At 42.0% G+C, this 27,624-nt stretch overlaps 1 long non-coding RNA gene across 1 annotated transcript; it reads right to left on the bottom strand.

Annotated features, from left to right (window-relative positions):
* Nucleotides 1-21,705: 21,705 nt before the first annotated feature.
* On the bottom strand, nucleotides 21,706-22,462 carry LOC146862553 (uncharacterized). The gene is made up of 3 exons (XR_014978477.1): nucleotides 22,373-22,462; nucleotides 22,172-22,275; nucleotides 21,706-21,820 (listed from the first exon to the last, which is right to left on the bottom strand). It is a non-coding gene; the product is annotated as an uncharacterized LOC146862553 (long non-coding RNA).
* Between the last annotated feature and the right edge of the window lie 5,162 nt (nucleotides 22,463-27,624).

The following is a 27,624-nucleotide window of genomic DNA, read 5'->3' as shown; positions in this document are numbered from 1 at the left end:
AAAATCCTTCTCTAAAGATTTGCAGACTTTTGGAGCACCATGGAAAGCGGTATACAACTGGAATGCTGAGACTAAGGACTCAGCTTGTCTGAAAAAGGGCACCTACAAACGCCCTGCTCAATCACAGGTTGCAGCCATGCCCTGTTGATGATTTCGAACAGCCACACACACTCTGAAAAAGCATCCAGCTCCTCCATAACTCAAAACTGGGCTGAATCAGTAGCCTGCATCTGGACCCACTACATCGCCTGTCCTCCTCAGAACATGTCTAGGTCTTGACAAGCCTCCCTTCATTGATTTACATTGGAGTTTTAGTTCCATTGTTTCCAACGGAACATTACATTTTAAGGGCTCCTCAACCTGACATCTGATGTATCATTTGTAACCACTTTGAGCCTTACATTTTATTTCTTTTAATCGAACTGGTTTGGGATTTGTAATCTGCTTGTTTCCAGCAATGGTAAAGCTGTACAAGAATCACATGTAATGTTGCCTCAGCAAGGCCAAGCTGCTTGTGCGAAGGGTCGATTTTTCAAAGACTCCTGTTTGCTCAGTACGAATTAGATGGGTTTAACCTTGTAGGTGCTCGGTCTCAACTTCTTTCCCCAAATTCCAGTTTATTATAACAGTCAGCACCCAAGAAACCTAAGAATACTTTTCGATTTTGATAGTTCCTGAAAATCAGATGATATTGAGCTAAAAAGAGATTTTTTTTTCACAGGATGGTCGAGTGAACTTGTTAGCATAGTAATAGTGTGGTTATCCAAATACATTGGAACACATGGGGCGCGAAAATGTCCAAGGTTCATTGATAGAAACAACCTTCTGCCTAATAAGGACACGTCAAGCAACAAACAAGGATTGGTATGCATCGCTCCTTCTGGCTCTGGAAACAGTATAATGTTTCTAAAACTTAAATAACTGGCATGAATTATTTCACAGTGGCTCACTGTTTCCTTTCAATCATACACAAAGTAATAATAAAGCTACGAAGCGTTAAAGCCACCAGCTACACCAATGGCTAGTACATAGGAATGTGGGTTGATACCCATGTTGTCGCATTTGAGATACTGTTGCATTTCTATAGAGAAAATACAAACTGAGATTATCACATCAGAGTGCCACGTGGATGCCAATACTGCCGATGCACTACTTTGTGCCCATTTGAGCTAAACTATATTGGAAAATCATCACGAGAAATAAGAACATAATTACATAACAGTAAACGACATGTTGCACCCTTAATGCTCCTTTAGAAAAAAACTATGAAAATATTAGATGAAAAATGACTTAAGGGTAAGTACTAATTTGAAAAGTAGCAATTTAGAAACAGCTCCAACAATGAAAGAGAGCCACCAGATTGACAATTGTAAAACAATCCAGTTCAGCCCGAAGGATATGGTAGAATAAACACTGCAATATTTAACTAAAGATTTTTCTTTAATATGTTATCTGATATCTAACTGAAAACGAACCTATGACCATACAGCATTCTAAGTGGACATTGGCCATGGTATTTATCTAAACCTAAACACTGATGCCAAAAAAACAATGGATTAACAGTAATTATACTGTTATATTTGTAATTACTGACTTACATTAGCACTACAATATCTTAAGACAGACTGTCATTCACAAATAGCACTGATTCCTGAAATGGTATAACGAGTGGAATTACACCTGAGTTTAATTATACTACCATGTATAGCCATCCGATATAAGATATTAGGACATTTGATGCACGTAAAGGCAAGTTGTTTCTCCACAGTGAACCTTTTTAATTATCATAATTTATAATCACATACTGACCAATGTGTGACTGATAGGCAGGTAAAATTGCCATTTTATTCAATTCGGACAAGTATTGTGACATAGGATCACATACTTAGAAATTAGGGTATATATGTCACTTGACGTTTTATGAAAGTGGTACTATTTGCACTGGTTGCACAATATGTGTAATAACGTCCCATTTTCTATTGCAGCTGTCTTTACCTTGATGAGCATATCAAAAACACAGTAAGAGTCTGTCCAATGTCAACTGACAATTATTACAAAAAAGAAATGCAGTATCCAAGCGGATGACCTTGAAATAGCTGGCCAAGCTCTGGCCTTCAGCAATGTACATGATGGAAATGCACTACTAATGGGTCCACCCAACAGAAGCCTGGAACCATTCAACGCAGTCCTCCTTGCAGCTGTAAGGCCACGGATTCTTAAAAGGGAATACATTTCACAACCGCGCCACAGCTAAAATGACTTTCTGGAGAATTCAGTTGCTAAACGAAACTTTCAAAGCAGTGCACCTAAATAAGCCCCATTACCTATCAATTCAATTCAATTTGTTATTGTTTGGTTATTTAAAATCTTACAACATTTAAAAAAGCAATAATTCGTATTATAGCGACTACATTTAGTGATAAAAAAAATCTAGCTTTTGGATAAAAACATACATTATTAAATTAATCAAAATCATCCATGTAATAAAATATAGCGACACTTTATAACGCAAACCACATAATAAAGTTTAATTATTACATAAGTCCTATGTTAGCTCCCAGATCAGTCTTATGGATCTAGTTTCATTCTTATTTTTAATATAATTTTTACAAAGGCCAAGTCCAAAGCTATGTCATTTGATTGTAGTCATCTTATTGTGCTTGTCAACAGGTCCCTATTCCGCAGGTGTTAAAATGCCACTTAAGTGCAATTTGTATTTCTTTCTTCAAATTTGGGTATATACAAAGCAAATTGATAATGTTCTCTTCTCCCATTTTACATATTCGGCAAAGCATCGGTTGTGTTGTTCGAAGCCATGGCATTACATGACATAATCCTGGGAAAAGGCCAAAACATGCTTTTTAGAAAATGTTTTTTAGCTTCAAAGACCAAGGGGTTTCTAAATTTGATTGAACCTTCAAATTAACCCACCCTAGACACTGACCCACACACATGGCTTGATCACCAAAAGACCTCCGATGAAGTGACCCTTCGGGGGACCCAAAGGGCAGTGCAGCGCTGGCCCAGCGAGGAGCACCGCCCCATGATGAAGCATGACATCCTTCAGGGTGTGTGAGGGCATCAAGCAAACGTCCCTCCGACATTTTCCTGTTTTTCTCTAAAACGACTACTCCTACACTTTCTTCTCAGGAACAGTGACTCTCTTTAGTAAATCATCTACTATTCAGAAGCACGTGCCACTGGACCTACATTTAGCTCCCTGACCCCCTCTCTTTTCTCAATTACTCTCTGCCACAATCCATCACGAAAGCTCCTTCTCTGAACGCTGTTCAGAAGAATCTCCAAACATTTCTATAAAGAGAATAAATACTATTTTACTAAGACACCTCATACATTCTAAGCCAAGCTCCAATTGGAATTTCTGTCAGCTGGTCACTGAATTTTTTCATTAAGTTCTCATTTTTGAAAAATGTATTGCCCCGTTCCTTGCTTTCAAAGTCGGAAAAGAATACACCTCAAAGCATGTGTTTCACATCCCAGCCTGTGTGGTGGCAATGTTTCATATAATCATCATGTTATCTCACCTCTGTGCTTCTCCATCTTTCATCTTGCCTGATGACTCTGTGGGCTTTCTCTCAATGCCAATTTTTAAGATGATCTTTGTAATGTTGATCCATACTGTTTTAAGATGTTCATTGTAATGCTGTTCAATACTGTTTTTAAGATGTTCATTGTAATGTTGTTCCATACTGTTTTAAGATGTTCATTGAGATCCTTCCTCCCATCCTGGTTATGAGCTAGTTTAAAGCATCTCTCCTCAGTCTTTGTCCTAACCTGCTACACACAGACACCCTGGAGACTTGTTCTGCATTATATATAAAACTTTGCAAGTAAAATAAATTAATAACATGACAATTTGTAATACACTTCATACCAACGCATTACTGTATTCCTGTAGTGTTAATTGATTTACTATTAATCAGTTTAATGAAGATGCGTACTTGTGAGTAATGAATCAAGTTGAATACATTGATAGATTGAGAAAGTCAAACTCCACTCGCAAATGTTCTAAGAGTACTCATTATCTATGTAGTAAACACATCTAACTCCTTTGGATTTATAAGTGATAGCTGCCCTAGTAGCCAAGGAAACATGCAGCCTGATGGGTTACTTAACCTATGGTACAGCAGAGTGTGGTCAGATAGTGCCCTGACGATTCAATGCAGGATGATGGGTTACATCATGAAACAACAAGTGCATTGCAAAAGATTAGTATGCCTATGATGGTGGGGCGTTGAGTTATGGCCGGTAGACAGTAAAGTGGTGAAATCAGCTTTCCTTAGCTGCAGCTCTGGAGAGTGTATTAGCATCCATACAGAGCAGTGTGTTTTACGTGGCCTTTGAATGTATGTGTGTTGGTGGGTTGGATCTATTAGAACGCTATGAAGCAAACTAGTTGTGGAGGATTATGTCCTTAGGATGCACTACATTGTAAGGGGATTGTGTCTATGTGATGCAGAGCAAATACATTGGGGTAGTGTCAATCTAATGCAGTGTGGCAAAGTAAGACCATTAGAATGCAATGCAATGTGGTGGCTTGGTGTGTTTAACATGCAAATCAGTGAGGCAGATGATGTTCTTTGGGAGCACTATGGTCAATTAGATCCCCTAGGATGCTGTGTGACTATGATGGTGCGAAGTCTGTTGGGTTATGGTCTCTAGAACAAAAGGTGGTGAAATAAGGTTCCTTTAAGCTCTGCTCAGGATAGGTAATTAGTAGCCACATAGAGCAGTGTTTTTAGTGGCCACTGGATGCATATATGTTGGTTTGTTTATTACGATGCAGTGCAGCAAACAAGTTGAGTAGGATTTATGCTTGTAAGATGCAATACATTGTAATGGGTTAGTGTTTCTGCAATACAGTTTAATATATTGGGATAGTGTCAATAAATCAATGTTGCTGAGTAAGGCCATTAGGATGCAATGCAATGTGATGGCTTGGTGTGCTTTTTTTATGCATATTCTGGGGGTGTGGCTTGCCGCACAAGATGTCAGATGCAATATAGATTTGCTTTATGGAGTGACCAACTATCCTTAACCATCCAGCTGACCCAGTAGTTATTTTACCCCTTTACAGAAGCTTATGCTCCCTTTTATTTCCAAACTTGGGCCTGGTGTGACAATGGGAGGTGATTTGCAGCTGTACATGGGGTGGCCCCTGAGCAGACCAGCGGCCTGGCTGAAGCTGCAGAGGTCCGTGGCTGAGACGTGAAGATTTCCCGTCGACCCCTTACTGTGTGCTCAGACTGTTGTGGACTGTGCCAGCTATTGTGGCACCATAGGACTGCTGTGATGGTGTGAAAGAGTGGTGAACAGGTTGGGTCCTGCAGCCAAGCCGGATGGCGATATCTGAGAGGAGGGGGCTGGTGAGGTCTGGGACCTGCGTTTTTTTTTTGTGCACCACCAGTTACTTGGCGCATATATGTTGCTGACATCGTGGACCTGGTTAGTCCACCCTGAGAGACTGGGGTTGACTGCAGACATGAACAGTTCGAACTGCAATAGTTCCCAGGAGGTGAGTGGCTGTTCTAATATCCGGCCCTTTCTATATGGGGCCCATATGGCCCACAGGGCTCATGTTGTTTGGAGGTTTCCGTCCCCCATCGGTGACATTGACTATGTACTGCTCCAGCTGGCACTTGCTGATTGAGTTGTAACCAGATAGGAATGGGAGGCAAGGCTGGGTGAATCCTGGAAGATGCATACGTGGAACCCACATACGTTCTGGATCACAAAGGTGCAGGCTCATCTTCTCAACTCTGATAGGCCAGCACTTGCACTGGAGTGAGTATTGAGAGTGAAGTTGAAGATGGATTTCTCCAGCTTGAATTGGTTGCAGCCCTTGGTATCTGCACCCCCCTCTCTTCTTGTTGTGTTCCAGGGTGCTTTTCATCCCGTTGTTGGGGGGGCTGGACATCACAGTGAACAAAACATCATTGCCCAGCCCAGGAGTCAGTATAGGGAAATCCCAGATTACTGCAACACTTAAAAAAAAACCAGGACTGATATTTTTACTAAATCCATGATGGGCCAACTACAGTCCGATGACAACACCCTGCCCTCTGAGCCTATCAAAACATGCATTAGCTTTTGAAGAGATTTTTCAGGCAATATGCAACAAGAGTCATGTCAGAGGTACAAACAGATGGAGTAGGTGAGGAGGTTGGCATTCTGAGGAAATACTTGAGGAAGGTGGTGGATTGAGTTACCAAAATTGAAACATTATTTCGACAATGGAGGACTCTGTCAAGTCCCAGAATTCAGGTGTGGCTTGACTCAAGAGGGTAGTGAGTCAGTTCGATCACAGGGTCGAGGATCGAGAGGGCAGGTCGAACAGGAACAACATTCATATTGTGGGGTTTGCTGAAGGGTCTAACTTGATACTCTATCTGACTGCCTGGTTGAAATTGTCCACATGCTTTGTAATTCAATAGGCCCACTGAGATTTGGCTTCTCAGCGCCCCCCTCCATCACCCTAGACCCTTAATTGACCGTTTTCTGAATTATGGTGATCGAGATATGATGTTGCAGCAATCCCGTCTCAAACCCAAACTTCACAACATAGTATCAATCCTGACTACACGATACAGATCCAACGGATGAGACTATCCTTTATCACTGTGAAGCTCGTTCCTGCTAAAATGAAGGTCATCCTTAAGGGGAGGACCCATTTTTTAATCACCTCAGGGGATTTGGGACTGGATAGAGATGTGGCAGGCAAAATGTTCTTGCCTGGAGTCCAGCTCCTTTGGGAATATCATGGCCAGGAGTGGCGTACTGCTATCCCCCTCAAATGAAGATACTGGGGTTCACATGGGCATGGGCCAGAATCGGAGGGGCATTAGGCTCAGTTGTGCAGACGTTTGATAGAGAGGGAGAGCACAGTGTTAGTGAGATATCCTCATTTGCTAATGTCGTACTTCCAAATAATTGACCAAAGGATCTTCCACTCGAGTGCCCCTGGTGGTCCCTTCTCCTCTTTTGAGATTTCACAGTACTTATGTTTGACTAGCCTGTATAATGCACTGTATCATTGTTGTTGGGGAATCTAAAATGTGTATTAATTACTGGTTCAGCTAACAATATCTCTTCATATGCATTGCACGCTCCATTATCTGCGTTCATGTCCCTCCATTATAGAGTTTTTAAGAGAGGGAAACATATGCTTCACGTTTGTAAGGGTAGGGTGGGAGGGAGACGGGATTGCTATTATGTGTTGGCATCCTTTGTTTTACATTTTTGGGTTTATTGCACTTTGTAGCTACTGCAATACCCCTCAAAGTTGGTTAGACACATTGTCACACATTTACATAAACCCTTTAACTAACTGTCCTGGATTGTAAATGACCTTAAAGACAAGATTAAGAGAGGGTTGGTATTTCAATTTATCAAGAGATACTCACCGGTCATGGTACCATTACAAGAGACACAACTGCTAGGGATCCACGGTCCCTTCTGAGCTCAATATGGGTACGCCCTTGTCTTCCACTCTCATTATACACATAGGTTTAGAGGTCCTGCAATACTGGTACACAAACAATTTCCACTACATGGTGCACTCTCACATAATGACGATATCAGAATCTACACAACGATTGAGGGTGCCCTAAATGAAATAAGATGGTACTTCATTTCCATATATATATGAATAACACCCTGTGCTGGTAGAAAACACTTTTGGGGCACTTACAGCCCAACCGACTCGACTCCCTTTGGGAACAACTACTTGAGTTCAGCTCAGTAATGGATTCTTTGGTATATGTTCGGAAAATGGTAAGAAACGCGTAGGACTACTGACCTCTCTGCCTGGTTCAACTCATAAAGTTCATCTGATGCCTTGCATTTGCCCTTTGCCCGAGAACTTACAATTTACTTTTAGTCTCATAAATCATAATCACGGATTGATTATGTTTTTGTGCCAGCTACCAACATTAGATGCCGTGACTCATTTCGTATTTTACCTGAGGCACTAAATGAACACGCCCGCTTTTGCCTTCCTTCAACCTACTGGGTGGGCGTAGTGATGGTGGATGGAGGCTGACCACTTGGTGGCTTTATGATTCCAACTTTGGGGACGATCTCAGGAGACAGATATTCAATTATTTTAACCTTAATAAGGATAATGTTGTGTTGCATCCCCCTCTATCTTATGGGAGGCCTTTAAGGCAGTCCTTAGGGTTCAAGCTATTTCCTTTCATACACGTACTAAGAAGCACACAGAACACAGAAGTGGTGACTTTTTTTGCATTGTCAGTAACTAGCCATGGTTGTATGGTGCCAAGTTATCTTTTTAGATGAACATTTGCACTCTAACAAGTGTCTGTTACTCACTTACATGGCAGAAACTGTGCATATCACTGTCCTGGCCCATACTACCTGCCAATATAAAGTGTGTGAACTTGGTGATTAGTTGGCAAGCTCATGTATTGGCTCACCAACAGGGACTAGGAGATCAGATTGGTGCCCACCCTTCTTTCTGTCGCCGGCATTGACACTTACCAAACGGCGGAACAAATACACAAGTCAGCAGTTATTCCCCCAGTGACTAAATGGCATAGACCCATTGTTGAGGACTTGGTGATCTTTTGTCTCTCTATGTATACTAACGGGGCAATAGATGCCCCATTGAGTGTAGAGTAGATAGCGAAATCAATTGCCGCAATTCCTCCGGGGAAGAACCCTGGTCCCAGTGGGTTTCCTAATGAAGCCTTTTAAAATATGCTTTGTATTTACTCAATCTCTTGTTGAACATGTATAAGGAGGCCTACCAACTCTGCACTTTGCCCTAGGATTTGAGAAGCGTGGATATATCTGTGCTCCTTGAACCTGCAACCCCCCTTGGGACTGCAGTTTGCATTGCCTGATCTCTATGATAAAACTTGAAACTAAGATACTCTCGAAACCTCTGGCGAACAAGCTAGCGAACCTGATAAGAGTCTACATTAATAATTATCAAAATGGTGTCATGCCGATGTGCAGCACACAACATTATTTAAGGAGTCTTAATAACACTCTTGCCTGTTCTGAGGGTGAGGAGGAAAGTGGAGTGCTGCTATCACTAGATTTAGAAAAGGAGCTTGATTCCATTCACTGTCCCTTTACGATTTGCCTGATTGAATGTATGAAAATTGGCCCTCTTTTCTGGAGATAAATACAATTATTGTATTAGGATTTCTGAGCACGAATAAGAATGGGTGGAGTTATGTACTTTCCTTCCCATTCAAACGCAGCACTAAACAGGGCTGTCACCCATTCTCTTCACCCTCACTGTTACACAATTATTAGGGTTCCGCTGGGCAACTAAGGGAAAGGACAGAACATCGCTTTGTGCCAATCAATTTCTGCTCTTTGTCTGCGACCCAGCAATTTCTATCCCTAAACTGACGTAAATGTTGAGAATATTTGTGGATGCATGGGGTCTGCGTGTTACTTGGCCCAAATACACCTATGTAGAGAGATCTGGGGGAGATCATAAACACATTGCCATCCCCATGGCCCCCAGAGGTTCACTGGTGTCTTTAAATACTTGGACACGTACACCTCCATCAGAGGGCCTAGGAGCTGAATATCCAGTGTGAAACATGACATGGAAGTATGGCACACCCTCCCACCTTTGGTGGCACAGCCTCTTTGCTTACCTTCCCTGTTTGGTTTATGCTCTTCAAAATCTACTGATCTCCTTTTTCAATCCCCTGCAGTGCTCTATTTCGGGGTTCTTTCAGGCAGGTGAACAGGTTTGTTTTACACATGGATGATGTCCTTTGTCCCCCTGTGATGGAGGTCTTGGAGTAGTGGACATTCAGTTGTATTATAGGGCTAACCAGCCACTTCCCATTAATGAATGGCTATGCCACATTGTGAAGACCATGGTGCTGGCCTACAATCACATTAACTATAAAATTAGGGAATACCCCCACCTAATATATACCAGTATCCAGCAACAGGAAAATTCCCCCATTCTCAGTGATGGTACCCAAATTTTGGCATCAGGCATTAAGACGGATTTAATGGGTCAAAGTTCTGACAGTGGAAACACCTCTGTGGTGCCGTCCCCGTTAAAGCATGTGTTGGTTTTGGTTGGCTTCAGAGCCAGTGATAGACAATATTGATATCTCAACTCATGGTGATGTATAGATTGGAGTCCATATAAGACCATTCTCACACTTAACGGAAACATATGCCATGACTAATGCACACATGAGGGATATTGTAACCCTCCCTGAATTAAGTCCTTTGGAGGCACGGATCAGAATAAGAAAGGACATTTCTTGTCGTTAGACCTGGCATCCTTGGTGTGGTTTTCCCCATAAACTTTCTGCCTTCAACCCTCCTGTTTTGCAGACTTTGATTTAGCTGGCTTCACTTTTATGTTCCTAATAAAATGGTTCTACATGTGCCCAGGGCCTGTAAATTAAATGCTACTAATGTGCCTGGCGAACTGAGTGTGCCACCCACTTAAGAAGCCCTACAAACATCTCTCAGGCCTGCCATTGCAGCTGTAGCTACAGTTTTAAACTACAATTTCAACCTGGCAAAATAAACCTTTAGCCAGGCCCAAACCTTCCTTTTTAATACATATAAGTCAGCCCTAGGGTAAGCACTAAACAGCTGAGAGGGCAGGGTGCAATGTAGTTAAAGAGTAGGACATGTACTTTTAAGTTTTACATGTCCTTGTTATGAACAACTTAAAAATTCATTTTTCACTACTGCAAGTCCTGCATCTCTTGTTGGATAATATTGGAGTTACCTTATTCCATTTAATAAGCTATAACTTAATATTTGCAGCAGGTAAACAGCTCGAGTTTGGCGTCTAAAGAATTGCAATTAAAAGCCCTCTTTTTGAAATGAAATGATTTTTTTTTATTGTTTAGTTAATTAAAACCAAAACAAAGTTCCAAAACAGCAGATACATTGTACCGTTAAAAGCACACGGAGATATAGACATGTTAAAACATAGTTACATCCGTTTCTATAGACATTCGATTTGGAAGTATGAAATTGGTATGAACGGGTGATACACCATCTTTTTTATACAATTAATTAAAATTAATTGATATTTATTTTTACAGTACAATTGATATTAAAAAGACACACAATTACAACTAAGCGACTCTGTGACCAATTTCATTGTGTCATGACCTTCTTATAACTGATTAAAAAGGTTGTTAAGTGGCAAATAAGTTGCGGGTCATTCGAGTCAAGGCATTTTAATATGGCAGTTCTGCAGGAGTGGATGCCCCTTTAGTTGAACTGTCTCTTCAACAGTTGACGGCGTTGCGGACCTAAGGCTGGGCAAATGCATATTAGATGTATTAAATCCTGTGTGGATGACCCACAAAGAGTGCATGCTTTTGAGCCCTGGTACTTCCAGGGAGGCAGGTGTGCATTAGAGGGCAACATTCCCATACGTAACTCTAAAAACTTGTTTTTTAAGTAGGGGAAAAAGGAAAGACCCAGGTATGCAGCTGGCTCTGATTTTGTGTAAGGGTGCAATACCATCCATGCGTGGGCTCGCCGACTGAACGTTGCTTTCTCTTCTACTAGTGAGTGCTTTTTTTACCGCCTTTTTCGTGATAAGGTGAAACAAGGCAAGAGGTAATTTCCGCTGCCAGAGGTCAGCCATCTTGGTGATTTGCAGCGAAGCCTATAAATACTTTGTCTAGGCAGACTGAGGGTCTCCTTGTAGGACACCGCCAGCACGTTGTGGATCTCTAGCCCACGATTAAGCCAGATTTTATACCAAGTTTTAATCACCTCGTACATTCTGTATAATTGTTATTGTTGCAGCCCAAACTCTAATCAAACCTGGGCCGGTGAGGAGTCACGTGGCAAGGAAAATACCTTTTTGTACCCTCATGTCTGAAGGCTGTCCAGAAGCGCAGCATAATTTCCATGCTGAACAACACTTCCATACGCGATAGTTGGTAGAAGTTAGGCTTTGATGACTGCTAGGAATGGGCTGAACAGTGGGCCTGTTAGGGTTTTTGATATACTACAGATCGCAATTATTAAGGTGTTTCCCTTTTTTTGTATGGCCTCGTTCTGCTTTAGAAAGGAGAGCCTTTGATCCAAATATATCCCAAGATAATTATAACTGCTCACCACTTCCAACCTCGCGTTATTGATAGTGAACAATGTTTGTTTATGGAGTCAGTGAGTTATGATCATGACTTTTGTTTTTGTAGTATTTATTTTCATCAAATTTGTTTTGGCGCAGCTACCTAGCTCATTAATTGCTCTTTGCAAGCCGATTCTCGTGTAGCTTAGGAGCACGATGCCATCCGCATAGGACAGATCTGTTAATGGGAGTGTACCCAGATGTGGAGGATGCAAGTTAACCTCATCCAGCCTTGGTGTCAGGTTGGTCATAAATAGGTTGAACAAGTATGGGGCCAAAACACAGCCTCACTGGAATAGATCTTCCTAATGAGCTTCTTGCTGTCGGCAATTTTAACCTGCATCCAGGTGTCAGTGTATAGATCTATTATTGGTTTCAGTATTGATTCTGGTAGACCCTGTTGCTTCAGTTTGCCCCACAAAATGCGTCAACTAACTTGGTCGAAAGCCACCTTAAAATCCACAAAGCACAGATCTAGTTTCTGTCACTGCCGCAGGCTTTTATCTGCAATTAGTCCTAATGCTAGAGCATTTGTGGTTGTACCCTTGCGCCTGTGGAAGCATGACTGGTTGATGGGGATTATTTTATTTGCATCGGACCAGCTTATCAAGTCGGCTAAGATCAAGGAGATCAGATGATAATTGGCTGGGTCTGTGCACTCTCCTCCTTTAAATACAGGATTAATTATTGAGCCTCTCCAGCTTTCCGGGGTGCAGCTAGTTGTGCCTACCTGACAAAACAGACAGAACATCTTTGTTAACCAAAAATTGCGATCTTGCTTGTAAATTGCGGGGGTACTCCGTTTGGGCCCAAGGCCCCATCAAGGCTACTTTCTGCTAAAACCTTGGAGATTACTTCTCCGGAATTGGGTAGGTATGGCTGTTGTGGTACCCCATCACATTTTGTGCTCTTTCCTGTTATTTGATGGTTTTGGAGAACATGTCTACCCTGTTACTGTGCTTATTCGGAATCACCAAAGCTGATCGATCTACCTTTGAAATGTTTTGGTGCAAAATCATATTTTGGTCCTCCACTACCGCGGGGGATGAGAGTTCAAGGGGGATTGTCCCACCCTCGTTTAATACTGAGAACGTGGTGATTAGGTGTTATACCCAAGCAGACTCAGTGACACAAGTCACATTTAAGGACTTTCGACGTTCTGGACAGAAAATTCACTTGGTCCCAAATAGCTCTGTCATTCGATTGCTTTGCGTTGTATAGTAGTTTTGTCCAAAAGTTATTGTTCTTTTTCCACCCAAATTAGTTTTTTGTATTTCTTCTTTAAATGATGTACTTGCTCCCATGTGATAGTGGATGCACTTTGTTGCTGTGTCAACCTAATAGCTCTTCTTAGTTGCTTCCTTAGGGTTCGGGCAGTTTGACTTAGGTTTCTGCTATGATCTATTCTCTTTCTACTTTGCAAATTTGTCGAAGCCCCCGACTGTGAAAGGCTTGCTAGGAAGGTGGTCCATGTATCAATCGTCAAGCTTTTTTGTGACTCAAGGGTCACCATCAGGTCTTTCGACCTCGAGACTATGTGTGGTAGTGTGCTAATTGTCCATCCCAGTCACTTAAGATTTATTGATGATGTGGACCCCTCCACGATGGGGGCCTCTGTCTGTCTTTGAAATGTCATTGTTAATTCCAGATGCTGACACAAGTGGTCACTCTCAGTGGTTTAAATGATCAGAAACCTTTCTGTTTGCACAAAGAGCTGAAGAGTTACTATTGTGTAATCTAAGACAGAGCTTGAAAGAGGGCCCTGGCATGTGCAGGCCGGGGGTCTGTCCTGTATTATGCTGCCATTTAGTACACACATCCCTAGATGTTCGATATCTGTTGCTGGTCTACATTGTCAGCTCCTTTTAGAATGGAAAAGGATTGCGTTTGTACTGCCCAGATCGTGTTTGCTGCAGTGATGTTATTGTCTTCTTCTGGGGTGTATAGTAGTTTGAGTTGAAGTCTCCAGTTAGGATCATTTCCCAGGTCGGTTGTTCAAACCGGAATTCTGCAATGGTGACAATACGTTTTTTAAATAGTTCTTTCTTTATCTTTTGTTTCAGGTGTGCATAGATATTAATACAAATTACAGTGCTTACCACTAACTGGATCCCAGCTCCATTTTTATCATTTGCATGTCGGATGTGGTTGTTGACAACTGGACTCAAGATATGTTTAGTGCTGTGGAAATGTAAACGGCGAGGCCGCCTTTAGGTCTACCGAACTGCTGCGTTCGTATGGCATTCACATGGTTGAGGATCCACCCGGGAACTTCCACTGGAGCTGTTAGCCAGGTTTCTTGGAGGGCAACGATTTCATAATCATCCCAGATCTCGGGAGATCCATTGTCCTGCAGGCATCTCTTTGCTCCTGCTATGTTCCAGGACAAGATTTTGATTAGAGGGGACTCTGGTGTACATTGTGTTGCTACATGTCATTCTCCTTGCAGGTCTTGTCTTTGGGGACCTTGGTATGTTGTTTTTCGTAACTTTTGTAGTTGTGAATTTTTACCATTCCTGTCTATTGCACCTCGTAATACCGAAAAATCTGGGTTTGTGCTAGGATTGTTGTTTGTGGGTCTATTTGATGATAGTAGAGGTGACGGATAATGTTGATCAAAGGAATAGAAAGAGATATACCCCACTCTTTGAAATTTGAGGCCTCTTTTAACATGACTGAGATAATTTTTTCTGTCTTCCAAGTTGATAGGGTTTTTTCCCTTCCGTTATTATGTGCCTGGCTGGTGAGTTCTATCGCCTTCAAGTCTGTAGATGTCAAATATTTCAAAGTTGGTATGACCGCCATGAGGCGCAAGATGTTCCCTCTGTGTAAGTAATCTTGTGGTCCTTGTGAGGAATAGTGTGGTGTTAGAGGATCCTGTTGTTTAAGATTTATTTAAGCTCCTTTTTTTGCGAGTGAATTGTTGATGCTGGTCTTGAGCTTTGATTTCTTACCTACTCTTCTTGTTCATTTCAGCTCACTTTTTTGCATTGCAAATTTCTTTTTATCAGTATCTGGTCTCTCTTCACTCTGCCAGATTGCTGGCCTTTCTGTGAGATCACTTCCCTATCTCCTCTTTTTTCCTTGGCGTGAATCAGTAAGGTAGGACCTTGGGCTCCTGCAGGAGCAGCCCCTTTCCTTTGAGCTGATGGTCGTGTTCGGCTGGGAGCTTGTAGTTCCTTTAGGATTTTTTGTTTTATTTACATTGCCCCCAGGGCATGCAACTCTGCAAGCACTAAACTTGTTTTCTTCTATTTTATTTCTGTTTAACAAAGGACCGCTGCTCTCAGAGCTCAAGTTTGCAGTCTGGGCTGTTTAGCCCTGACGATGCACTTGGCAGTGAGTCTAATGACTCAGTTGTACCCAATTGATCTGTGCAGCATACATCCTCTTCCTCTTTATGTTCTTGATTCTGCCTGGTGGTTGCTAGTAACCGTACTTTGCCATCATTGAAATTGAACATTGGGTAATTGTCCTTTACCTGTAATTTTAATTCTTTACTTTTTAGGGGGCAATTTCTTGCTTTCCTGGCGCGTTTCTTCTGTCTTTTCATTAAAAGAGGAAGGTGGTTAATTGTTTGATCGGCCCAGGTGGTTGGTTGTTGGACCACTTGGGTTCCTAAGGCTGATGAGGATGATTCTGCGGTGATTACCTAGTCCCTTAATTCCACAGCCTTGGTCCTTTTTCCAAGTGCTGAGAAGATTGTCTGTTGGGTAGTTGGTAAGGCGGTAAATTGTGGGCTTCTTTTCTGGCTGGGTTATTTGTTTCTGGGAAATGATTTGCCTATTTGCACTCCAGGAGAATGCTTGTTAGTATTGCTGGGAGGTCCCTTCATTTTTAACTGTGCAGCAAGCACAGTTAAGAGCTTGTTCCATTGATGGGGGTTTGTTTTTATTTGTAGATAATTGCCCCATCATAGAGTCAAGTTTAGTGTTTACACCGGAGATATATTCTGCTATCACATTCATTAGCTTGATTTGGATGTCCAGTTTATCTGACTGCATATTAAGGGGCAAAATTGAAGTTTGCAGTGCTTTCACTGGAGAAGTGTGCAGATTTGAAAGTACATCCAGTTTTTTTTCCGCTTCTTGGTTCTGCTCCATTAGGTGTTTAGTAATATTGTGATACACCTGATCGTTCCGTTCTGTTATACTGCTGGGTGGGTAAGTAGGTGCTATTTTTGCCAGTTGTATTTTCCGTGTAGGACCTCTGTTCACTGTTGGCTTAATTTTAATATGGACTTTAATAGCTAAATGAGAGGCCTCTTTTCTTGACTGTTCAAGTGAACTAGCTATGTCGATTATTGTTTGCTGTTGGTCTATTAGTCGCGGTGTCAGTTTTTTCCTTAATTGACCCTCTGCTGGACTTTTGTCAATTTGTCCCATTTCTTGTGCTAAGTTGATGTATTTTGGCATTGTGGGCCGAGCCTTTCTCACTTTCTCTGGTTTCATCTCTTGGTTACTAGACTTAATATTGTTTATTTGTACTGTATTATTGTTTGTTGGGTTTGTTGTCACAGCTTTGCCTGTTCTGGGGAGCTTAATATTTCTACTGTTGTTAATTGCGTTTCCGGTCGGGTGTTGGTGACTTACAAAACTGTGCTGGAGGGTAAGACGTGGTACGTATTGCTTGCAATATGTCCTTATCGTTCAGTATTGATTGAGACTCCATCCAGGAGTCACTGAAATCGTCTGTCTTATAGGTGTCCTCCTTCTTGTTATTTTGCTTTAGCTGCTGTCTTGGAGTTGAGTGATTTTGGGGTCTTTCTGCATCACTGATAGTTTCCGATCTATTGTCGGACCTTGTGTCAATCCTAGACATGGGATCCAGTTCTGTGGGCGGGTAAACTTGCACTTGCATGGTTTGCACCATGTTACTCGGGCAGTTTGGTATTATAACCTCCTGGACAACATCTGCTGTCCCCGGGATAACATCTGTGCTGTTACTATGTGTTAAGGCTTCATCCTTAAAATGTACTTCAGTGCTCGTGTGTACTTGCAATTGAATAACTTGAACCTTATTGCTCCAGCAGTTCAGTTTTGTAACCTCCTGTTCGAAGTCTACGGTCACATGGAAGGCTTCTTTGCACCCGCTACTATTTGGAGCTGTATTCGTTGCAGTTACTGTTGCCTTGTGTAATTGTCTTCATTCTGTGTAGGGACTAGTTTATATGGTGTCAGAGGTTTAGGGAGGCCATTAACGTTTGCCGGCGTAGAATATATGACTGCAGTGGGATCCTTTAGGAAGGTAAATTTACCAGTTAAATTCAATGAACCAAAGATTGTATAGGTCGGTAACATGAGTGTTGCTCTTTGGTTCCGCACTGACTTTGGTGAACCACTCAGGGGGGATGCTTCTCCTTTGGGTTTTGGTTTTGACTTATAATTTTGCTTTGTTGGTTGTGATGGTTGCTTCTTTGTCCTGCCTGATCTCATCATCGCTCTCCTTAGTTGGTGTTGACCGGACAGAGCTGGCCTAAACTAGTAAACAGGGAGAGCAAGTTTTTGATCTTCGCCGTATGTCCAGCTAACTACTTTGCTAGCTTCAGGATTTACTTTTGATGCTCAGTTGTCCTTTTCCGCATTGGGTTTGCCAAAGTGATTTTTTTTTTGCTGGTTTAATTACAGGTGCCTTCTGCCTTTCTGGTTTGCCTCAGGCAAAATTGTGATGCTTGTGGTAGACTCTTGCTGCAGGTGCAGTTAGTGCACCTGGGTGGGGGTGCCTGGGCTCTAGACAGGGGAAATATGTGTTTTGACCTTACTACTTCTTCCAGTTTAACAGTCCAAGCCTGTGGCGCTCTAATGCTTTATGGGGTGAGTTGTCACGCTACAGCTGGGAGCGGTGTGATTGGCTTAGGATACACTAGGATGTGGGAGGGAGACACTGTGAAGCAAGGCAGCAAGCGGCACCCAGACCTAGCAGGGCCGCTTCGGTCACCCCGCCTGGGCACACACTCAGCCGCTGCCTTTTAATGGTGGCAGCACTCACAGCCCTCTCCCAACCAACCAACCAACCACCTTCACCACTTCCCCCGTCACACCTTGCCGCACTCAGTACTCTGCTGCTGGAGTGTTGATTTTGTCACGGCGACCTAGGTGCTGATGCAATCCTGTACTCTGCTCACCAGTATTGGTGGTGCCCGGTGGAGAGAGGGGGGTGCCAGATTTGATAAGCCCTCCTACTGACCTCCTGCTAATGCTGGAGAAATGCTGGGGGCTTGAAGCTGCTCAAGGTGGTAGGTGGGAGGCAGAGGTGGTGAGACAGTCCAGCTCTGCTCCTCACCCCAGTATTGATAGACTGGTGGTGGAACCTGAGGGAATCTGTAGGAGAGGTGTGGAAGTGAGAGTATTATGGCCCTGACTAAATGCTCAGCTTGCGGGGGTTCAGCGCTGTGGTGCAGCATTGACACTTAAACTGGCAGTTGCTTGTGGAGGTTGGGGAAGGCTCAGCCTTACCGTGGGTGATGATGGTGGCGTGAAGGCGCTATTACGCATGTTGGGCCCGAGCTGCCTAGTCAGGTTCCAATCTGTGCAGTCCAGGTCTTTGCCGGTTCCTCACCAGCGGCACCTTCCAGCCTTGTGCAGCGCAAGTGGGGCACACCGGGTGAACCACAGGCCGCACCCAGTCTCAGCCAGGCCGCGTTCGTGGTCATGTGGGGGCTGAGTACGGCTCCCGCACTCACAGCACTCATGGCGGTCGCGGAGCAAGAGAGGTAGAAGGTTGTAGGCAGGCTAGGCTTGGCAAAAGAATAGCTAGGAGCCAGCTTGTCCGGTTGTGGCACTCGCTCCCGGGGGTCAGGGTGCTATGCCCCCAGTATAACACCCGAGCCGCCGAGCTGCTCCTCAGTTCCTCCACTCCTCAGCACCTGCCTTCGTCACAACATCAGCGTCTGAACCATGAGTCAAAGTTGAAGCCCTCTTTTAAGGTAAAGGCAGATTTTTTGTCACAATTCTGAAAATGCCACTTTTAGAAAGTTGGCATTTTCTTATTCTAACCATTTGGTGCCTGCAGTGTGTTCCTGTGTTACATTACTAGGTATAGCTAGAAGTTGGTCCATGTGTATTGCTCCCAGAATTTGAGACAAAAGGAAGCTAGATGTTGGCAGAATAGGTCACACTGAATTAAAAAGGGGGAGGAGTTGTTGCCTACCACGCTTGCACATCACAAAGGCTCTGCTTGCGCACTCTCACAAATGATTTGTTTCCTGTCTTTTCTGACTCCAGATAAGTTGAGGCCAGGAAAGAGATGCCTGATACCTCAGAGGAGGAGGAAACCTCTAGAAGCTTCCTCTACTTCAAAGTGGGTATCAGGTATGAACATTGTACCGTAAGACCCAACTCTTCAGTACACTTCTGGACCTGTGTACTCTGCCAGGAAGAAGGACTGCTGTGCAGCTTAAAGGGCTGCTAGATTGCTGACCTGCTTTGCTTTGCTGTGCTGACCTGCTGCTCTGCTGCCCTCTTGCCTGAGTGAGAAGGACTGGACCTGCATCTCTAAACCCAGGACCTCAGAGTGAATCTAAGGTTAGTTTTCTGGCTTCCTGATCAGAATTTCCATGGACAAAACATGTTTGTAACAACCATTAACCCAGCACATGGACTCTGCTATCTTTGAGTCCTCCCAAGTGGTGGGGCCACCCTGGTTCAGGACCATTGGAAGTAGCCTGAAGGTGCTCTACCAACTCATCTGTGGATTCAGCAGAACCGGGTGCATCTCCCGTAGTACTGGTGCATGACCCTCAGAACTGAAGCAACAGCTCTGCTGGATGGCCTTCCTAGATGCAAAGTGTTTGAATTGCCCAACGGAACTGCTGCTATGTGGAGCATCTCCACGCAAGGACATCGCCTTGCCCAACGCAGCCCATCGGAACTGCCCTGCTGCTCCATGCGACTCAGCACTAGGACATTTCCTCACCCAGTGCAGCCCATCGGAACTGCTGCTGCGCAACGCAACTCCATGCAAGGACATCACATTATACTGTGCAGCTCCATGGAACCGCACTGCCAGCCCATCTCCTTTCATCTCATCTCATCTGCTCCATGATCCATCCTCAATGCGGGACTCCGCAACTCTACACAACCAGGATTGAGGTAGTGTGGGCCATAAGTGGGTCCCTGTATCCACCGTGCACTAAATCCCGGTCGGTCTGAAGTTGTGACTTTGTCCCAAGCCTGTCCGATCAGATAATCACAGTTGGAGCTTGGTGCTTTGTTGTGCTATTTTCACTGAAATCTTTACACAATTTCCTAACTCTGGTTCTAATGATTGGATTTTGGTCATTTTGGTCCGTATTTATTTATTAAAATTTACTTTATATGTCTAATTTGGTGTGGGATTCTTCTTGTGTTGTGTTTTCATGTTATTACTGTCTGAAGTGCTGCATAATTACTGTACACATTACCTCTAAGTTAAACCTGACTGATCTATGCCAAGCTACCAAAGAGTTGAGCACAGGATAATTTGGGGTTTGCTTGTGACTTCACCCTGACAAGGATTGTGGCTGCTGCTTGAGTAGTAGTCCAATTTCTTAAACTTGTTTACTAGCATTCCATATAAATAAAACCCTGACCCCCTTCTGAAATGAGACAAATGGTCAATAGACCTCGGTCCACTTATGGATGAAGACTGGGCTGATGCCAGGATAGCCACCACGATGTCCATTAGACTGAGAGTGATCCTACTGACTGGTGAAAATGAGGGGTAGCCTCTTTTGGGTAAATCAGTGACAGTGGCCCCAAATTCACTTGACCTTATCTCATATTATGGGCAGGTCTGTCATACTTGATTCAAATATGACACTCCTCTGCTTGATGGGCATATGCAGTGGTAAATGTGCAACAAGATAATTGGTGGCTATGGGCTTGCGGGCTTGCTGATGGCCAAGAAGGACATTGCTGCTACTGTTGCGTAAACAGAGCTCTCCGACTGAGGGACTGGATCAATGGCATGGACTGATGCGCCAAAGCAGAGGAGTAGGTATGATAAACCCAGAGGATGTCCGCAATAATATCAGAAAACACGGAGCACATGGTGGTCACTTTCCCAGGACTTGGAATTTTAATTAAGGCTCAGAATGCCAGGACCTGGAGGATCCCATATGTATTTTGTGATAGGATACCATGTAGCTGCTATTGGCTGTAAGTTTTTAAGTAGTGGTTATGCTTAAAATCAATAAGGAAAGTGAATTTAAAAAAAAGATCATTGAGGCTAATGGGTGATTTAAGGATGCAGTACAGTCAATTACATCCTCCGGGACTCAGTGCAGTGTGCTGGGCAGTGGTTACCTACACCCGGAGTGGTCAACTAGCGTATCTCGGGTTAAGAGTGCTGTGTTTCTATTGCCCCCAAATGAGGCAGGGCTGTGTAACAGATTCATATAGTGATATCAAAAACAACCAAAGGTGATGGACTTAAATAGTAGCACCTCACTTTTAATAATGCTGCTGCCTTATCTGGCTGTTAGTGCACAATAACTCCAGCACCATTCACCTAGTGGTGCCTCAGAAGAGAATCTCTGACAATTTATTCACAACAAATGGAGGTGCACTGAACATAAAATAGAGAGTCCAAAGTGTTTTTCTGTTTCTTTGTTTGACTTTTATTTCATAGCTGATAAAAACACAACAACAGCCAACGCGTTTCGTTCCTTTAAAGACAAATTTTAACAGAACTTCTTCAGGGCTGTAACAGAATAGAAAAGACATTTTTATAACACTCATTAAAACTGACGGACGTACACATATTTACAAACGTTAAAAAAGTTTTTTGTTTTAGATTATACAATTATATAAAGATACAAAAATGGAGTCATTATGTACATAAGATGCCCTAAAAACAAATTTATTTGTTGGCGTTCTTTTACATATTTTATAGTACCCTATTTATATATGTTTCTTCAAATAGACAAATTAATCACTGTACTATGTTCAAAGATCATATTGACAAATTCTTTAAAAAATCCAAAAGAATATTTCATTTCTAAATTTATATATTCCAAAACTAAGACTCGAAAGGTAAAAACTATTATCTCACCTCAAAATGACAGCAAGTCAAGTATAGGCTTTTTATTTGATGATTGGTAAATAAGAAATAGACAGCAAATCCCACATCAGGACATCCAAAATATCAGAATTAATCTAAAAAATTAAGACAAAGGAAACCAAATTAGAACAACCTGAGCTTAATAACAAGAGATTTCAAAGAGAGGGGGTTGAATAGCACCCTTTATCTCACCTTCGTCGGTCGCAGAAGGTATAAATGTGTCTAGAGAGCCAGTGATTCAATATTAAAGATGAGGAGGTCCAATATAATGATGGCTATCAGATTTCTTAATAAAAATCTAAAGCAAAAACAAAAACCAGTATTGAATCAAATATAATGGAGAGACAAAATAGAAAATCATTGCTTCATGAAATAGGAATCTGTCATTTATAAAAGTCACGAGACTCCACAGTGTTCACCATCACTAGAAGAGGAGTAGACCAAGACCAGAGATTTCGATTTTAAAAAATCAGAACAGAAGACAAAACCGTGGCCATAAACAATTTAGTAGTTTGTAGATCGAACCTCTTTCTAGTAATGGCTATGTTCTCGCCAGTACAATAACTTCAAAAGGTTGTGAGAATCATTACTTAATGACATAAAAATCTGGCGTTTATAAAAGACACGAGACTCCACAATGTTCACCGTTATTGGAAGAGGAATAGACCAAAACCAGAGATTTCGATTTTGAAAATCAGAACAGAAGACAAACCGTAACCATAAACAATTTAGTAGTTGATAGATCGAACTTCTTACTAGTAATGACTCGGTTCTCACCTGTACGATAGCTTCAAATGGTTGTGTAAGGCGGAAAGTCTTAATTTACAAAAGTAGACGCTCAATTTTTGAACAGCAAAATATCGATCAAACACCTAATAAAAAATATATATTTATATAAATAAATACATTTTTGGTGAACAGATTGATATTTACCAACAAAATTGTATATCTGTATATACGTTCAAACTAGGACATATGAAACTAGAAGAATAACTCGTGTCTTAAAAATTTTTTTTTGATGAAGAAGGTTTAAAGCTTTTCACAGACATATTCAACCTGTGTTTCTGAAAAAATGGAATCAATACTTTATATAATTGCTGGATACTTCAAAAAAGTAATCAATACTTAGAATCCAAATGAACAATATTTCCACCAGATAATCATAGGAATCACAAAACGCAATTTATTTTATATACATATATTAGGCATTCACAGCTATACTAAATTTTATCTGTAGCTTCAATACATGACATATATATGAGTATACACTAAGAACCATAGTCTCTGATTCTTAATCAAGAACTTAAAAGGCGGGAGAAAAAAAGGGGGGTGGAGGGGGGAGGAAAAGGGGAGAAGAAGGCAAATTCTGAAGGCCATGGGAGGTTGGGTAATACTTCTATCTAATTAAAATGTATAAGGCTGGACAACCAAGTTGAATATTGCTCCAACAGACAAACAGACTAAAGTTTCAGATTTTTGACCAAAACTAATACATTATTTGTCACATCTAAAAAGACACCAAATTAACCTCATATTGACTATCTAAACAAGTTTACAGAGTTCTATTTGCCATGGAAATACCTTGATATGTGATTCCTGCTCTCTCTCCGATTCACCGACAAACTCCATAGTAGTTTCCCGCCGCTTTTATACCATGTTTGGGTCCTCTAAATCAGAAACACCTGATCTTGAATATTAGACGCGTAATTAGTGACATCATAGATGCGCGACACTCGCATTGGAGCAGCCTTGTATGTGGGAAGCCTCTCGCAAACGGTTCGGCCATTTTGAAGTGTCTAAAGTATAAATGTTTCCAACTGTATTATACTGAATATAACGCTCGTTGGATAAATATCCAATTTCAAACAAAGAAATAATAATCTGTGCTTTAGTAAATCAGAAAGTGACGATGTAAATCGTAATTCTCACAATGATTACGACTCGGGCAGAAATGACTGATAAATACGTTTCTTTCGCTGTCATGAGACACACAAGAATTCAAATACTTACCCTTGCTATCCTCTAATAAAAAGGCAAAGAAAATACTGAAAGACGAAAGCTGTAGAAATATGAAAAAGGAAACTAAGCAAATGATACCGTTTTCATGCTCTAAATTTTCGGCCATCTTTAAATGTCAGTTGTATCTAAATCCATTAAGTTGGTTCTAATACTAGCCATGTATATAAATGAAAAGATAATGGTACGAGCCTATAATGATGACTAATATAATGATATGAGTTATAAATCTAATACTATTACGAATCGTGCTAAAGCGGCAATATAAGTATACTACTATTATTAATACAAAAACATACAATATATTATGGTTGGTCATAAGATCCTTTAATAGGAAAAAAAGAGGAAATTAAGTAGAACAGAAAGTGTAATCATTAACTGTGTAATCTATTCAAAAATTATGTAAAAATAGCAGCGTGACACTTCAAAAAGATGCCTTATGATAAATGCGAAAGTGATCCACAGCGGAGTCTTACAAGTATACAGCCCTGGTATATTGGCTGTATCTTAAAAAACGATATAGAAGGGGGAATATAAGATTTAGATTTGTGGAAAGAAAACCCTTGTTGCCATATAATAAATGAGAAAGTAATCCACAGCAGAATCTTACAAATATACAGCCCTGGTGTATTAGCTGTATCTTAAAAAACCATAAAGGGGGGGGAATATAAAATTTAGATTTTTGGAGAGGTCCCTTGTTAGTCCAAAACTTGCATAACTTGTCTTGTTATCAGATCAGATAAGACAACAGTCAAAAGATACTTTCATCGTCATGTTCATTTTTTATCTTTCGCTTAGTACAGGTTGTTAATGTAATTCTAAAAGTACAACAGCACCAGTATAAACATTGATAGATTGAGTAGTTTCTGGACAGATTTTATAATACATTTAGATGCCACAATTTTCAACCGCTTCATTTGGCTCAACTGAATACAAGATTATATCCATTAATATCTGCCTTAGTTCAGAAAATAATGAAATTCATTATCAGTATTATGACCAAACTTGATTGCTTGTAGTCTACAAATCCATTTAGACTCACGTTGTCTTAAGGTGAGAGCTCTATCACCTCCTCTATTGCATGCTGCCACATGTTCAATTCCAAAGAACCAGAATGTATGGTCATTAGCATGAGCTTGTTTATAATGCTCAGCCATAGGATACCTCGGGTCCCCTGTAACTATGGCTCTTCTGTGCTCCTGGATTCTTAGTTTTAGGCTCCTCGTTGTACTTCCTACATATATTTGATGACATTTACAACCCAATATGTATACCACATAACAAGTTTTGCAATTAATGAACTCTCTGATCTTGTACTGTTTCTGAGTGTTATACACAAATTCCTTTTTTTTGTTTTTACCAAAAGCACACATGTTGCAGGAGCTACATGTGAAAAAAACAGCTGGTTTTGTAGGTAACCATGTTGAAGGTCTCTGTGATGAGGTCACATAGCTGGGGCACAGTCTTTCTTTTAGTGTTATCCCCTTCTAATAGGTTACACTTGGATTTTTAGTGAGAGTCGTTTTAAAGGCGGGTATTTCCAATAGCATATGCTAGCTATTTTTCAAGATTCTAAAAATCCTTTGACTGTGTGAGGTGTATCTAGTTATATAACAGATTCATATACCTTCAATGCAGTGCTTGATGGTTGGTAAGTATCTCTAGGATGCAGTTCATTGTTGTTGGTTAGTATATCTAAGATCCAGTGAAGCGTACCATGTTCATGCCCAATGATTATGTTGCAGTGTTGTAACCTAGGGCCTGATTTATGCTTAGGAGTTTGGAGTACTATCCATCAAAGTAGCTAAGAACATAATCTCCACCACCCTGATGGACTACCGTCCTCCAAATTTAGAGATGACCGCCGACCTAGTGATCATCTCTGTCCCTTACTGTCAGACAAAAAATAGCATCACACCATCCACCATAACTAATCAGAAAAGTATAAATCCTAAGCATATTCAGTAAGGCCATGCCAGTGGTAGCAAATATTGCCATACCGGCACAAATGGACAAATGAATTTGACTTAAAACTATAACAGCCACACACTCCTATAATGATTGATAACTGAGCACTCTGAAGGAAGAAGGCAAATAAACGCCCAAGGGTAAAATACTTTCCAGGAACACCATGAAGAGATAGGGATGAGGTATAGCAAGAAAGATTTCCTTACAGCAAACGGGACAATAACACCTTAACCCAGGTCTGGGCATTGATGTGCAATTGGGGCAGTGGCTACTGTATTGTGGGAGGATCAGGATTCAGCATTTATACGATTAACAAACCTCCTTTCATTATGGCAGATTGTGTACTATAGACAAACTGCTTGCCTACCATTCATTAGCAAGGTTGTTAGAAAAGCAGTCTATGTTCAACTCCAAGTATCATATCAATGCTAACCATCTCCTGCATAACTACTAATCCATCTTCATATCAAACTGCAGCATGGAGACCATTCCATTACAGTTTGTAGACGATGCCCTCTTGACCACAGAAAAAAGCCCCCTGCCTCCTGACATTGTTGGACCTCTGAGCTGCTTTCCACACAATTGACCATCCCACTTTCATATGCACTCTGGAGTCTTAAATGGGATTCAAATACAATGTAATTAACTGGCATTGTACTTTTGCTGGTTTGTTTATTGGCCGCTTTTGGGCGACTCGTGATTTTAGACCCATTATCGCACCTGCCGTACGGAGCTCACTGACTGTGCTAATGTTTTTGTTTGAAATGCTGCTTCCTTTCTTTGATGGGCTTTTTTCATGAAGTGGCGCACCTGCCATAAAGGTCTGAGCTGGCTTTATAGAAATACTTTGTTTTGATGCAGCGCTTTCCACCATATAGCTGCGTTCTATAAATAAGAGGTTAGTATTTATTACCCTACGTATAGTGTTCAGTTTCTCGACCTGGGGAGGGTGGACGGATGAGGAGTCTTTCACAGAAGGCCGACAGAGTGGAGCCTACGTACCTGGGCAGCAGAGTTGGGAATTCGCTGGTTGCTGGTTGCTGGCTGGTTCGCTGGTGCGGACGCTTCTCCTGCCCTCACCGCTGTAGTTGCTGGTGCCTGCAGTGTGCGTCGAGGGGAGCGCAGGACTACGCATCCCAGAAGCCTCGCCACTGTCACCGTCCCCACACAGCGCAACTTCCGCACCTGGAGGCGCTAAAACCAAACGGCTCCCTCGGTGGAGCGGGAGTCTTTCACAGAAGGCCGACAGAGTGGAGCCTACGTACCTGGGCAGCAGAGTTGGGAATTCGCTGGTTGCTGGCTGGTTCGCTGGTGCGGACGCTTCTCCTGCCCTCACCGCTGTAGTTGCTGGTGCCTGCAGTGTGCGTCGAGGGGAGCGCAGGGCTACGCATCCCAGAAGCCTCGCCACTGTCACCGCCCCCACACAGCGCGACTTCCGCGCCTGGAGGCGCTAAAACCAA

This window comes from Triturus cristatus, chromosome 2_2 (genome assembly GCF_964204655.1).
Source record: "Triturus cristatus chromosome 2_2, aTriCri1.1, whole genome shotgun sequence".
Lineage (NCBI taxonomy): Eukaryota > Metazoa > Chordata > Amphibia > Caudata > Salamandridae > Triturus > Triturus cristatus.
Note: the sequence above shows the minus strand (reverse complement) of the source record. Positions and strands in the feature narration are given on the sequence as shown.